Source organism: Chrysemys picta, chromosome 7 (assembly GCF_011386835.1).
Source record: "Chrysemys picta bellii isolate R12L10 chromosome 7, ASM1138683v2, whole genome shotgun sequence".
Classification (NCBI taxonomy): Eukaryota; Metazoa; Chordata; order Testudines; family Emydidae; genus Chrysemys; species Chrysemys picta.
The window spans coordinates 96,818,141-96,831,594 of NC_088797.1; the positions used below are offsets into that span (position 1 = coordinate 96,818,141).

At 44.3% G+C, this 13,454-nt stretch overlaps 1 long non-coding RNA gene across 1 annotated transcript; it reads left to right on the top strand.

Annotated features, from left to right (window-relative positions):
- The first annotated feature begins 3,523 nt into the window (after positions 1-3,523).
- On the top strand, positions 3,524-11,345 carry LOC135972946 (uncharacterized). The gene is made up of 3 exons (XR_010589558.1): positions 3,524-4,050; positions 9,073-9,184; positions 10,671-11,345. It is a non-coding gene; the product is annotated as an uncharacterized LOC135972946 (long non-coding RNA).
- Positions 11,346-13,454: the final 2,109 nt, after the last annotated feature.

A 13,454-nucleotide genomic window follows, 5' to 3' on the forward strand; every position in this document is an offset into this window, starting at 1 on the left:
AAAAATTTGCTGTATCATCTGGATCTTTTGACAGTCATCTTTGGGGGAAAATAGATGTGGAGGATGTATAGAAATTAGACAATCTTGCCTCTATTTACATAAAAAAGCTAACTTTATAAATTAAAGTGGTACTCACCACACCAAAGTAAAAGCAATTTAGTGCTGACAATGGCACTTTGCCATCATAAGATGAAATGATATGTGTGACATCTGGACCTACAGCGGCTACAATGGATAAAAGAAGTATACTGGCAGTAACTGATGACAGCTCAGATAGAAATCCTGCTTTCCATGAGGCCCTGTAACAGTGTTCATGTAATGCAATGAATTCATAAATGTATAAAACTCCTAGGATCACTTGATTCAGTGTACATTGTTAAGGTTATTACTTCTAGTTACTTAGGTCTCTACATTTTGAATGTTAACTTCGGCATAGCAACCAGATAGGCTACAGCAACACTTAGAATGTGGATAATTCTCCTTTCTGGTAAATGAAATGTGGCAGGTGTTTTACTGTTTGGTGGTGGTGTTTGTTTGTTGATTGTTTAATCTGACTGAATGTATCTTAGTTCTTGCTCTATTTAAGGATTTTCCAGGAAAGCAACAAATAATTTTTTCTACTTTGGCAATCTGGATTTAGCGTTACCCAGCAACTGTCCTCTCTCCTTGTTTAATTGTACTGGGGTCATTTCAGTTGCCAAACTCATGCAACCTTGGAGTGTTCTTGTTCACTTACTGTACACTGTGATATGACTGCTCTGTACTAGTGGTTGGAGTGCAATAACATCGTGAGATTAGCTATAAAACTATAAAATCCTGTTTTCTTTGATGATTATTTACTCATCCAGGGTCAAATCATCCAGTGTGTATAAAAGTGCACACTAATGGGATGAGGCCCTGCAGAAAAGACAGGCGCTCCTCTGCCTATCTTCCTGTGGATCACACTGGGGCCTTGGTGGGAGATAGGTATCCAGGTGCCTAGAGTGAGGCAGCTGTATGCACACCCAGAGGCAGAAATTTAGGCACACACGGAACTTCTACAGTGGAAAATTAGGTGCTAAGTGAGTTAAAACATCAAAAAGAACAGAAGTACTTGTGGCACCTTAGAGACTAACAAATTGATTAGAGCATAAGCATTTATTATGCTCTAATAAATTTGTTAGTCTCTAAGGTTCCACAAGTACTCCTGTTCTTTTTGAGGATACAGACTAACACGGCTGCTACTCTGAAACCTGTCATTAAAACATCAACAGGATTTGGCATGAGCCAAGCGGAAATTTTGTGGATCACAGTGGAGGCTAAAACTGGGGCTTAGGCTCCTAAATCTGGGGTTTAGACACCTAAGTACTGTGCCTTTGTGCATCTGGGTCAGGAAGCTTAAATCTGAAGATATAGTGGATGGATATCCAGTGGAAGGATTCAAAGAGGAGAGTTACATGAACAAATCAAGAGGTAAGGATCATGACATTAGTAGCTGCATTTTGTATAGACAGATGGGGGTCAATGTGTGGATTTAGGAGATCAGAAAGGAGGGTGCTGTTGTAGTGAAGACAGGATATAATGATGGCCTGAACATAAGATTTGGCTGTGAGGGTGGAAAGAAAAGGAAACATTCTGGAGATTTTGAGAAGATGCTGATCAGGATTTGAATATGGTCTGGACATTTGGGGCAAGGGAGAGGCTGAGTCAGAAATAACCCTGAGATTCCAGATCTGAGTGCTGGGTAAGATGGTGTCAAAGTTAGACTCAGGACTCACAGTTTGTCAGACCACTCTGTTTTATTAGCACAGAGCTCTGCTAATAACACTCAGATAATGTGAGCACCCTCCACGACCCACACTACCTTATTTTATACAGATAAAAAGGGTGCGAACTTAACAAGAGAACAAAGAAAGCAGAACTGACAAGTTTACCCGAGGCTAGACATACATATTCAATTTTCTTACTAACTTTTACAGATCTCCAGCTGATGTTTCACCATTAGCTTAAGTGGACTCATTGTTTATGTCTTAATGTTCCTTTTCCTGACACCTGTATTTCAGCATTCCTTATTTCTGCTTAAAGGTACATACAGCATTTCTTTAATCCATTCTATTTTTACAATATAATTCATTCTACTTTCACAATGGTGATTTTAAGATGAAAGAGATGGGGGGAAGGTTTGGGAGTGAAGATAAGGAGTTGAATTTTGGCCATGTTCAGTTTAAGATGACAACAAGACATTCAAGAAGATACATCAGAGAGACAGACTGAAGTATTGGATTGGATGGAAAGAGACTTTTAATGGGGAAAGAGCGATTTGCTTGTAATCAGGATAGCGATGATGATTAAAGCCATGTGAGCTGAGATATTATGAGGCCCATTCAAGCAGGTTTCCTTCTTCCAGTCTTTAGCAAGTACAAAGGAGCTGTGGGAATATGAAGTTATATCAAGGAGGTGGACAGTGGAGGGAATGGGGGCAAAGGGGGTACCCATACTGAAAACATAAAGTGCTTAAAATTTTATATCAAGAATATTTAAAATGTTCAAAGTTTTACATGGATAAAACTCTTCAGATCATTTACTGTAAATGAGAACCATGTATAAAGTAATTCAGCAAGTAATTGTGCCTATTGAGGAACTGGGATTTTGTGACTCCCCATGGTTGCACCACAGGAATTTCATCAGATGAAGCAGCTGCTTCTGTAGCAGACATCCAAGCTCTGACTATCTGACAACTTGTGCTTCAATACTCTCCCTCTCCAGAGCCCCTCCATGTGCCCATGTTATTTGGGCTTGGACAGAATGGAAAAGGACTAGGAAAGAGAGAGAGTTGCACCCTAAGGGGATGTCTGAACTACAAAAAAAAAAAAAGTGTTCTTAAGTTGGGTTAGCTAACCTGTAGCTAACTCAGGTTAAAATAGCAGTGAAGATATGGCAACTCAGCTTCTAACTCAGGTTAGCAGCTTGAGTTTGACCCTAGCCTGCCCTAAAGGCTTGAACTTGAGCTGCTAACCTGAGTTAAGAAGAGTCAAGTTGCTATCTTTTTCACTGTTATTTTAACCTGAGTTAGCTAACACAGCTTAGCGAAACTGAGTTAAGAACACACCTTTTTTTGCAGTATAGACATATCCTAAGTGGTCAGAGACTTGGAGTATGGAACTCCACTGCAGGGGCAGCTGCCTCTTGTGCACTGGAAAACAGAAGCAGCAGATGATTCTGAGCAGTTCTGCTGGTTTTTCTTGGCAGAGCTCAAATAGACTTTTGTGGATATGCTGGGGACATAGGCAAGGAGAAATGTTGTTGCTGCTTTCTTTGATTGTGTAACTTCTCAATATTGTGCTTTTATGTTTATGTCAAGGGCTCTCTATTACAATAAATAATTATCCAATAGGACAATTTTGATGGAGTGTGTTCCCCATTCTTGCCCTGAAGGCATCAGTGTAGGCCAGAGCAGCCAATTAACCTATTAGGCTGCAAGCTGGGGGATATTTAGGCTGAGAGAAAAGCCCAGCTGAGGAGGAACAAGTAGGGTTGGTATAAAGCCAGGAAGTTGGCACTAGAAGGAGGCTGTAGGAAGTAGTTTGCAGCCACTCACTGGGGGGAAATCAGGTGTATTTGGGGCTATGAAATTTAGTCTACAGTCCCTCACTAGGAGAAAGGAGTTTGGGCTGGCAAACCCAGAGAGGGGGAGAGCCAGAAGGTGTGGGAAAGGCTCAGAGAAAAGGCAGCAAAGTTTAGGAAGGTGCAGATCTTGGCTGCTGATTAGAGTGTCCTGATCTGGAACTTGGAGTAGAGGGTGAGCTCAAGTTCTCCTACCAGCCGCTGGGGAAGTGGCACCATCAGGGCAGTGAATGAGAAGACTGCCTGAGACTGTTTGTAAGGAAATAATTTGTCCTCCAGGAAGTGGAGGACCATAATGACCTGGCCAGAGGGCCAAGTCACAAAGACCGAACACCCTGAATCTCAGAGAGTGAGAGAGATGACTGGGTGTGCAGTGATCAGAGGAAGGGGACATTGGATCTGGAAAGAACTGATCCCCAGAGTAGCCAGGAGGAAGTACCCCTAGTGGTGAGTGGATCCTGTGACAAGGAGGCATTATAGTATAATATGATTATGTGTAGGGTAATGTCTATGGATATAGAGAATGCTATTTTCAGAAAGTGCTTGATGGGAGAGGACTGGTACATGGGGAGGAAGGAATAAAGCCTGAGAAAGCCAATGTAGTGCAACTATCTCATTATGCTTGCACACTGAACACAGCTCAGGATTCTGTGCACTCTCTATGAAGTCTTTAAATCTAAATCAATCAAATAGATTGTGATAAATTAGGTGCATATAATTTGTGTTTAATATCAAAATGGGGAAAATGCCCACTCTCTGAGATATCAGTGTGTGAGAGAGATTTGGAGTTTGATTTTTGTGGCTCTTTAGCTGGGGAAAGACCAAACCTCATGCCAGTGTTAACATTGTGACTTGCAACAAAATTGCAAGAGTTGGAAGACCTTTCCCCCCAGATTGAAGCCATGAGGCCAGAAACTCGAGTCTTATGGTGAATTTCAGCTCTGTCTGGGGGAAAACCCCTCTGATTGGCTGTTTTTCCCCAATGCCCTGCCTCCTGGGGAAGAGTGGCCAACAGCAGAGCTCTCTTCCCCCTCAGGAGTGACTCCATTCTCACAGGCGGGAAAGGGGGAAGAGGTAGCAGAATGAGCCAAGCAATTCAGGGGGCTTTGCTCCTTCCTTTCCTCCTGTGAGCAATGGAAGGGTGCTGCTGCTCCTCCCCGCTCTCTCTCTGTAATACCAGGCCTGGGAAGGAAGAGACACAGTTTCTTGGAGCTTGTCCCTCTCCAGCCTCAAAGGGGCAGGGATCCTCCAGCAGCCTCCTGAAGACTTGGAGAGGGGTGAAGAGCTTCAGGAGGAGCACAGGTGAGGCTGGGAGGGGGAGAACTGATGTGAGGGCTGAAGGGACTTGACTGATGTGGAGTAGAATGGATGGTGGGGTAAGGGGGCAGAACTGATGGGGAGGTGGGAGTGTTGAACTGTTGGGGATTGGTGGTTGAATTGATGGGGAGACTGAACTTAAGGGTGCGGGTTGGGTGGGGTCAGAATTAATTGCTGGGCAGTGGGAGAGGAAAATGTGGTGGTTGGAGTTCCTGCAAGGGAGATCAAAATCACTATATAAACACATAGTGAGGATGGGCAGGGGGAGTTAAAAAATCAAAAGACAGACCAAAAAAGACAACTTAATTTAAAAAAAACCCTGTCATGACTTTTTGGGTCTGACTCATGATTTTTGAAGCTGGGGGTTAGCACTGCTGGTGTTCAGGCACAATTTCAAAAAGGGAGAATTTTAAAATAATTCCTTTGTGAAAGTTAGTGAAGATTTATCCTTTCATAAGCATAGGGATTTTAGTCCTGTTTAAACTGCAGATCTCAACACAACCTTAACTTTGTGTGAGAATCTTTTCAACTAACAGTAATCATGTGACTTTCTTTATAATTATGACTCTGCAAAATGTTACCATGTGACTGGCAAAGTATGTAGTTGCAGATTCTGATCTGGAATTAGGGTGACCAGATGTCCCGTTTTTAAAGGGACAGTCCTGGTTTTTGGGACTTTTTCTTATATAGGTGCCTATTACCCCCCACCTCCTGTCCTGTTTTTTCACAGTTGCTATCTGGTAACCCTATCTGGAATCCATAAGTGGGAATTCTCAACTTGTGAATGGCTAGTATATTGGGAACTGTGTCCTGAATACCTGAGATGTTTAAAGTTATCACCATGTGCTCTCAGGAACTAGGAATAGATACAGAAGTAACAAATAAAAAATGGAAATTAAGAGTAGTTAAATCACAGAGGATTTTCAGGAGCCGCACATACATTCATTTCTGAAGACAGGATTTGCCTACTGTTTATTACTGTGAAATAATTGCTGCATGAGGAACAGCTGTTGTGTAAGAATGTTGGGTGCAGCGCAGTGACCAAAGGTGACTCACCATCTTGGGAGGCAGGATTCTGGACTGCAGTGACAGCTCAAGGAACTGCAGTAGGCAGCAGCCCCTGGTTACTGTGTTCTACCACATTTAAATGAAAATATTGTAATTGTTAAATACAAGCGTTCTGTCCTTTACTGAGAAGACCAACGTACTGTCAGTATGCAGATTACTTTGTTTTATATCCCTTTTGCTAGAAAAATTAAGACTGGAAATAAGATGTTAATTCTTAATAGTGAGAGTAATTAACCATTGGAACAATTTACCAAAGGTCGTGGATTCTTCAACGCTGACAATTTTTAGACCAAGAGTGGATGTTTTTCTAAAAGATATGCTCCAGGAATTATTTTGGGGAAGTTCTATAGAGTAGGCCTGACTAGATGATTACAATAGTCCCTTCTGGCCTTAGAATCTGTGAATCTAGGGGCTTGGCTACACTTCCAAGTTACAGCACAATAAAGGAGCCCCGGGCGCACTAGCTCACTACCCGTCCACACTGGCAAGGCATGTAGAGTGCTCTGACTCCGCGGCTACAGTGCTGCTGGTACTCCACCTCGGCGAGAGGAATAACGTTTGCTGCGCCTTGGCTACAACGCGGTATTGCGTTACTGCGCTCTGATCGGCCTCCAGAAAGGTCCCATAATCCCCTTAAGTCAAGTGGCCGCTCTTGTCATTGTTTTGAACTCCTGTAGGAATGTGGAAAATGCCCTTTCAAAGCTCCATTTCTGACAGCCGGCATGCAAGTTGTTACTGAGGAATGCTATGTGTGTGTGAGAGACAGAGGCGGGGGGCAGGGGAGGTGGAGGTCTGCTTCTGTCTGAACTTACAAGACAGCATGCTGACACGCTCTCAGCCCCCCAAAAACCCACTCTCTCCCCCCACATACACAACACACTCCCTGTTACACTCCATCCCACCCCTTCCATTTTAAAAGCATGTTGCAGTCACTTGCATGCTGGATAGCTGCCCATAATGCATCACTCCCAATGCTGCTGCAAATGTGGCCACGCCAGTGTGCTTGAAGCTGTCAGTGTGGACAGACTGCAGCGCTTTCCCTACTGCACTCTATGAAGGCTGGTTTAACTCAAAGTGCTCTACATCTGCACGTGTAGCCATGCCCTATGCTGTTGCTCAGTAAAATGTTTTTAAAAGTGAACTGCAAAGCTGAGATGACGAGTGAAGCCCAGAAATATGTGCCAAAAGAGTGTGGGGGACATTAATCACACAAATAAGGTTTAAATTACTTTTTAAAATTATTTTCCCTCTGTGAAATATTCTAATGCTACTTGGTTCATTAATGACAACTCAGAATGCATTCTGTGTTATGGACACCAGAAGTCTCATGAAACCCTTGACGCCTCAAACCTGGATAGCGCCTTGAGTAAGGGTGCGTTTACTGATGCATCTTTAGGCCATCATCCAAAGAAGCTGCAGTGAAGCTCACAGTTTTTTGAATAAACTTTATTAATAACAAATGGGAAGAACAGGATGCCAGATGATCCTGTGACTTGTATATATGCATGAACGCACATTCATAAACACTAGGGTTGGTTGAAAAATTTCCATTAAAAGTGTTTTGATGTATTGAGTTTCTGATTAAACAAAAACTTTGGCTGAAAACCAAAAACTTTGCATGTGAAAATGTTCAGTTGGTGGTGGTGTGGTGTGTGGGGGTTTTTTTGGTTTGGTTTTTGTTGTTGGGTTTTTTTTTTTTGTTTTTTTTGTTTTTTTTTTTAAACAAAAAGTCAAAACTCTGTCATAAACAGATAGTTAAGGGTTAATGCCTCTTTTACCTGTAAAGGGTTAAGAAGTTCACCTAGCCTAGCTGACACCTGACCAGAGGAACCAATGGGGGGATAAAATCCTTCAAAAGGAAGGAGGGAAGTTTCCTTTGTTTAGAGTTTAATTTTCAGTTTTGACTGGAGTGGGAAAGCTCCAGAAATCAGCCTCTTATCAAGCAGTGAGTATTAGTGAAGGGATTAAATAGGTTTATGTTTATTTTCTTTGTAACTTGTCTTGTGCATTAGCGAATAATCAAATTGGGTATCTTTTGTGGAACTAAGTTTTTGCCCAGGGGAACATCCTCTGTGTTTTGAATCTGTTGTCTGTGAGATCAGCTGGTATGCTATCTCCCAGAGGGTTTTCTTTGACCTTTCTTTTCTTTAATTAAGTCTTATTTTTAAGAACCTGATTTTTTCCCTTGTGTTAAGATCCAAGGGGATTGGATTGGTGTTCACCAGGAAATTGGTGAAGAAGTCTCTCAAGGCTACCCGGGAAAGGAGTTAGAACTTGAGAGCGGTGGCAGCAAAACCAGATCTAAACTGGTAATTTGCTTTAGGGGTTCACAGGCAGGTCCCCATATCTGTACTCTTAAGTCCAGAGTGGGGGTGAAACCTATGACACTCTCAGTGGAACTCCCCTCCCCATTTTCTAAGAGGCTCTAATAAGCACCATTAAGGGAGTTCATTGTTAATTTCTGGGCATTCAACTTACAATTTTTGAGGTCCCACCCCATAAGAGTGCACTGAATCTGTGCACCACACTACTGCACAAGAGAAAATGTCTAGAATAGATGATTTAAGGCATGTCCTTCTGCTCATCACCTCTAATTCTACTTTGTTTGTCATCCAAGTCCTGCTCTAGTTTTATGCAGCAATAAAAGGGAGTGATTTGTACTCATCATGCTATCCAAGTTCTTTGCGGAGAGAGTGTTGAAGAATAAATGTAAGACAACTACTTGCATCAGTTTCTCTTTCAATTGAGCACAACTGCTCTGCTTCCTTGACAGCAAAGGCTGTCAAGTGCTCTGCATTTTCAAGAAGATTGTGTTTTTATTTAATTTTTCAGGATGTTGTATCATTTTGTTACATGCATGCGTATGTGGACACAGAGTCAGCCCTGCATTAGATTATCTGAATTGTTCATGGGAACTGTAGTATGGAGAATTAAGCCCTGTCAAGAATTAAAAGTAAAGCATGTTCTTCCCTGCTTTCTGATGACTTCCACCGCTGTCATTACCAAATACTGCACTGAGGGTGGGGTGGGGGGAACAGTAGCTAAGAACTAAACACTTTATTTGGTTTGGCTGTCTGTTACTAGATAATTTGAGTCCAGGAGGCTGGACTCTGCAAGGAGCAGATGCCAGGAGTGAAGATGATTTTGAGGCATCGCTGGATCAGAAGTAGAGGGAAGTGGAAATCAGTCACTATAGGTACCATCCCCCCCCTTCCCCTGTTTTGTTTTTGTTTTTTGCTTGTAGTGGCACTGATAGCTACTTGTAGAGCCTAGGAGCCCCTGTCATGGATTAGAACCCCATTGTGCTAGGTGCTCTGCAAACACAGAACAAAAAGAGTTTCTGCCCCAAAGAGCTTACGAAGATCAGCCAAGAGACTACAAATGGATACAAACAAATAGGGGAATACAAGGAAACAATGAGACAATATTGGTTATCTGATAAACGGTGATATCAGGGATACAGCAGATTTACATGTTTTTACATACATTTACATTGGTTTGGTTTTGCTCCTGGCTTGATCACTTTGTCTTTTTATCTATTCCCCCATCTTACTAGCTTCATGCCTCGCTGCTTTCTCGAAAAGAATTATGTTGATTTTGCAGGCTGTTTTTGAGCTGTGGACAAAGAAAATGTTGCCCATCAGTAATATGCTGTGTTGGCCCTCTCATTCTTCCTCTTGCCTACAACATTTGGTTGCACTTCATGGAAATTATCATTGCCTGCTCATATGTAGTGACTGTACTAACATTTCTCACAAGGCCAGTCCTGAGCCTCCTATGCCCTACATGCTCCCCTGTTCCTGTACAGTCACAGGGAAGGATGCAAGTGTTTTCTCAGACCTTCGGTCTTGCTTAACTTTTTATTTACTGGTTTACTTTTGCATGTTTTCAGCAATACCAGCATCTATAGGCTTAAAATCAGTTCTTGTTATACTCTTATGATATACTTTAATATGTTACAACACCATAACATGTAACTCTATAAATTACAGTTGATGGCTGAATCTGCAAAGTAGCTTTGTGGTCTCCTGTGTTGTTCTGATTATATTCGCTTACCACAGAAATGGTTATTTATTTTTATGAAGCAGCACCATATAGCTTCTTGGTTTTTCTTAGTTCCTTTAATAGTGCCACTGTTCTCAAAATCATAGCACAAAAACTCTGCAATATCAACCTGTAACTGTGGAACAAGCCTTCTCATATTTGGTCAAAGAATACAGTATAGTTATCTTATTATATGAGAGACAAGGAGGATGAGGTAATATCTTGTATTGTATCAACTCCAATAACTTGCCCATTTTGTATTTCTAATATCCCGGGACCAACGGCTATAACAACACTGCAAATAACAACATGTTGTTGTGTAAAGCCTCTGCTCAATCCAGTAGAATGCAATTGTAAGATTTGTAACTTTTCAGTCATTGCTAGTATGGTCATTAAGTTCTGTAACCTTTTGCAACTTTGTAACTTTTAGTCATTGTTACAAAATTTAAAAGGCTATGCTAACTTTTGCAAGCTTTGTAACCTTTTCAGTTACCACTTGTATAACCTCCAAGCTTTGCAATATTCCATCACGTGATCAGGGAGAGTGTGAACAAGGGAGTGTTTGGGGGAGTGGGTGGAGAGGAACTGCAAGGAGAAAAGAGCCCGGAGACAGGAACCAGGTGTGTCTGCCTTCTCAGGGAAGATTGCATCAATCACGGGGTGCTGTAAAGAAAAGGAAGAAACTGGTATGCGTGAAAAGAATGAGGTCTAGGAATTCTCAGTGATGGACACAGAAGGAAAACTCACTGTGTGTGACAGGAGCCACCCAGTTCCAATAAAAGGAAGAAAGCACACTCACAAGCCTCTCTTCTTCTTGACCTGCTCACCGGCCTGGACCCGTGACCACAGGCGTACACACCAGATCTACTATGCTTCAGCTTCTTGGCTTCCTCTGCTGTCTCTGGTAACTCTCTGCCTGTATGAGTGTGTAGGTGCCTGAGGGTATGAATGCATTGAATGTGTGCGTGCATGAATAAGCTGCATCCCTTTTCTGTTTGATCCAATAGCAGCATTTAATAAAACCAATATAAGTGTAACCCTGGTTGGTTTCTAGTGAAATCTAGGTAACACATGTCAGGTTCTAGGACCCTGCATCAACATGCAGAACTCTTCTGCTGACTCATCCTTACAGCTACTAGGTATGATTTATTAGTTCCAACTCAGAATAGTCTGGGGCAGAGGAAGGTAGAAGCAAGGACATCTACAGAGGTCCTGTAGAGGGAAAACAGCCTAGTTTTGCTTTTATTTAAAATAAACTCCAGGAAGAGGTTAAAAATTGAACTAGAGCCACTGAGTGTGTGTATTCTTTTAGAAATGGGGGTGGGGTTTAGAAGGGGAATATTTTTTGAATTTTATGTACTGGTGTTTACAAGATTAATAGCTAATATCTTCAAATATATATTGTTTAAAGGCTCCCCTCAATAATATAACTTATATATATGTGCTATGTGTAACAAACAGAATAAGTTAACCTAAACCTGTGGCTCTTAATAAGGGGTACTTAGAGGTCTTCTGGGGGTACATCTGTTCATCTAGGTATTTGCCTACTTTTTCAACAGGCTACGTAAAAAGCACTAGCAAAGTCAGTACAAACTAAAATTTTATACAATGACTTGTTTATGCTGCTCTATATACTGAAATGTAAGTACAGTATTTATATTCTGATTGATTTATTTTATAATTGTATGTGTAGCAGGGTGGCTACCCACTCCAGCCCTGACAGGGTTAAAACCAGCCCGGGGAGAGGGCTGGAGGGCTGGGAGAACAGCCCAGGCTGAGTGGGAAGCAGGATCAGCAGGGGCCATGCCTAGGGTTATCATATTTAAACTTTCAAAAAAGAGGACACTCTCTTTGGGGGGGGGGGGGGGGGGAAGGGTAGCCCTACCCTCTAGCCACTCCCTCCCACTTCCTGCCCCCTACAGAACCCCCCAACCCATCCAACCCCCCCTACTCCTTGTCCCCTGATTGCCCCCTCCCGGGACCCCTGCCCCTAACCATCCCTGGGACCCCACCCCCTATCTAAGCCTCCCTCGTCCTTGTCCCCAACTGCCCTCTCCTGAGACCCCCCACCACCACCCTATCTGTCCCCTGACTGTTCTGACTCCTATCCACACCCCCGCCCCTGCCAGATCCCTGGGACTCCCACGCCTATCCAACCGCTGCCTGTCCCCTGACTGCCCCCCCGATCCCCCAACCCATCTAACCCTCCCTGTCCCCTGATTGGGGGGGGGGGAGGGGAGGCGGAAATCCCAGACCTTTCTATCTTATTACCAATTCCTCCCAGACGGCTATTTAAAGACGAAAAAGCCAGACATGGCCAGGGAAATATGGACGGATGATAACCCTAGCCATGCCCCAATCAGGGCCCAGCTGGCCCTATAAAAGCTTGAGCCTGGCGCTCAAGAAGACTGTCTGTCTCCGCTTGTAGAGCGAGAAGGGCCTGGCTGCAAGGGAGCTGAGCAGGGTACTGGGAGTGGAGCAGGGCTGGAGGAAGTCTAGAGGAGCTGGGGAGCTCCAGCCTGGAAAACCCCCAGGCTGCAGGCCTAGCTGAGGGCCTAAGACCAGTACCGGGGCTGCAGAGGGGCAGCCCAGCTATTGAGAGAGGGGCAGCAGGTCCAGCCTAACCTTGCCTGTGATGAGTGGCATGTACTGCAGTCTGCCCCAGGGAGTGGGGCTAGATGGTGACTGGCAGGCGCCATACACTTAGGCGAGGTGGGATTAGTGGGGCGGGGGAAGACCCTGAGACTGAGGAGTTCTGCAAGGGGGGGCAGAAACCCAGTGAAGGGGCACCGGGGTCCTGGGAGGGACACGGGGGCCAGAGTGAGGGAAGGCAGATCACCGGCCTGCAGAGGGCGCTCCTGGCTGGAAAATGAGTTAATTCCCAAGGATGACCAGCAGGAGGCGCCACAGGGGTGAGTCCAACTCCTTACAGTTGGTGGAGAATGTGGGCACGTGCAGTCCGCCGCTCATACTAGGGGCCGAGGCAAGGAGTGTGGACTATTGCCCGAACGTTGAAGGTGGAGAAGCAGGGACTAGGGATCCAAGGTATACCGGGGTATTCCATGGGGAGACCCTGGGTGTTGTCACTGGGTGGGGCCCAGTGTTGGTAGCCCTGTGGAAGGGAGCTCATGTGCCTGAAGGGGACCGGGGAGACCCAGGATGGATTATGGGAGGTGCAATGGGCCCTCCAAGGACAGATGGCCTGGCTGCTGGAGGAACAGTGGGCCATGTGGAAGCTCCTCCGGCACGTGTTCAGGAGGAACCGCCAAGGGCAGAGGGAGGAGCCCAACCCTAGGGCCAGGAGGCCCGGAGCAGAACTAAGGATGTGTTACGCTTGTGCCAGGTGCGGGCACATATGGCGGGACTGACCCTATGGGGCTGGGGGAAGGGGGCCTCACCCTGAAAAGGGACAGCAGCAAGTC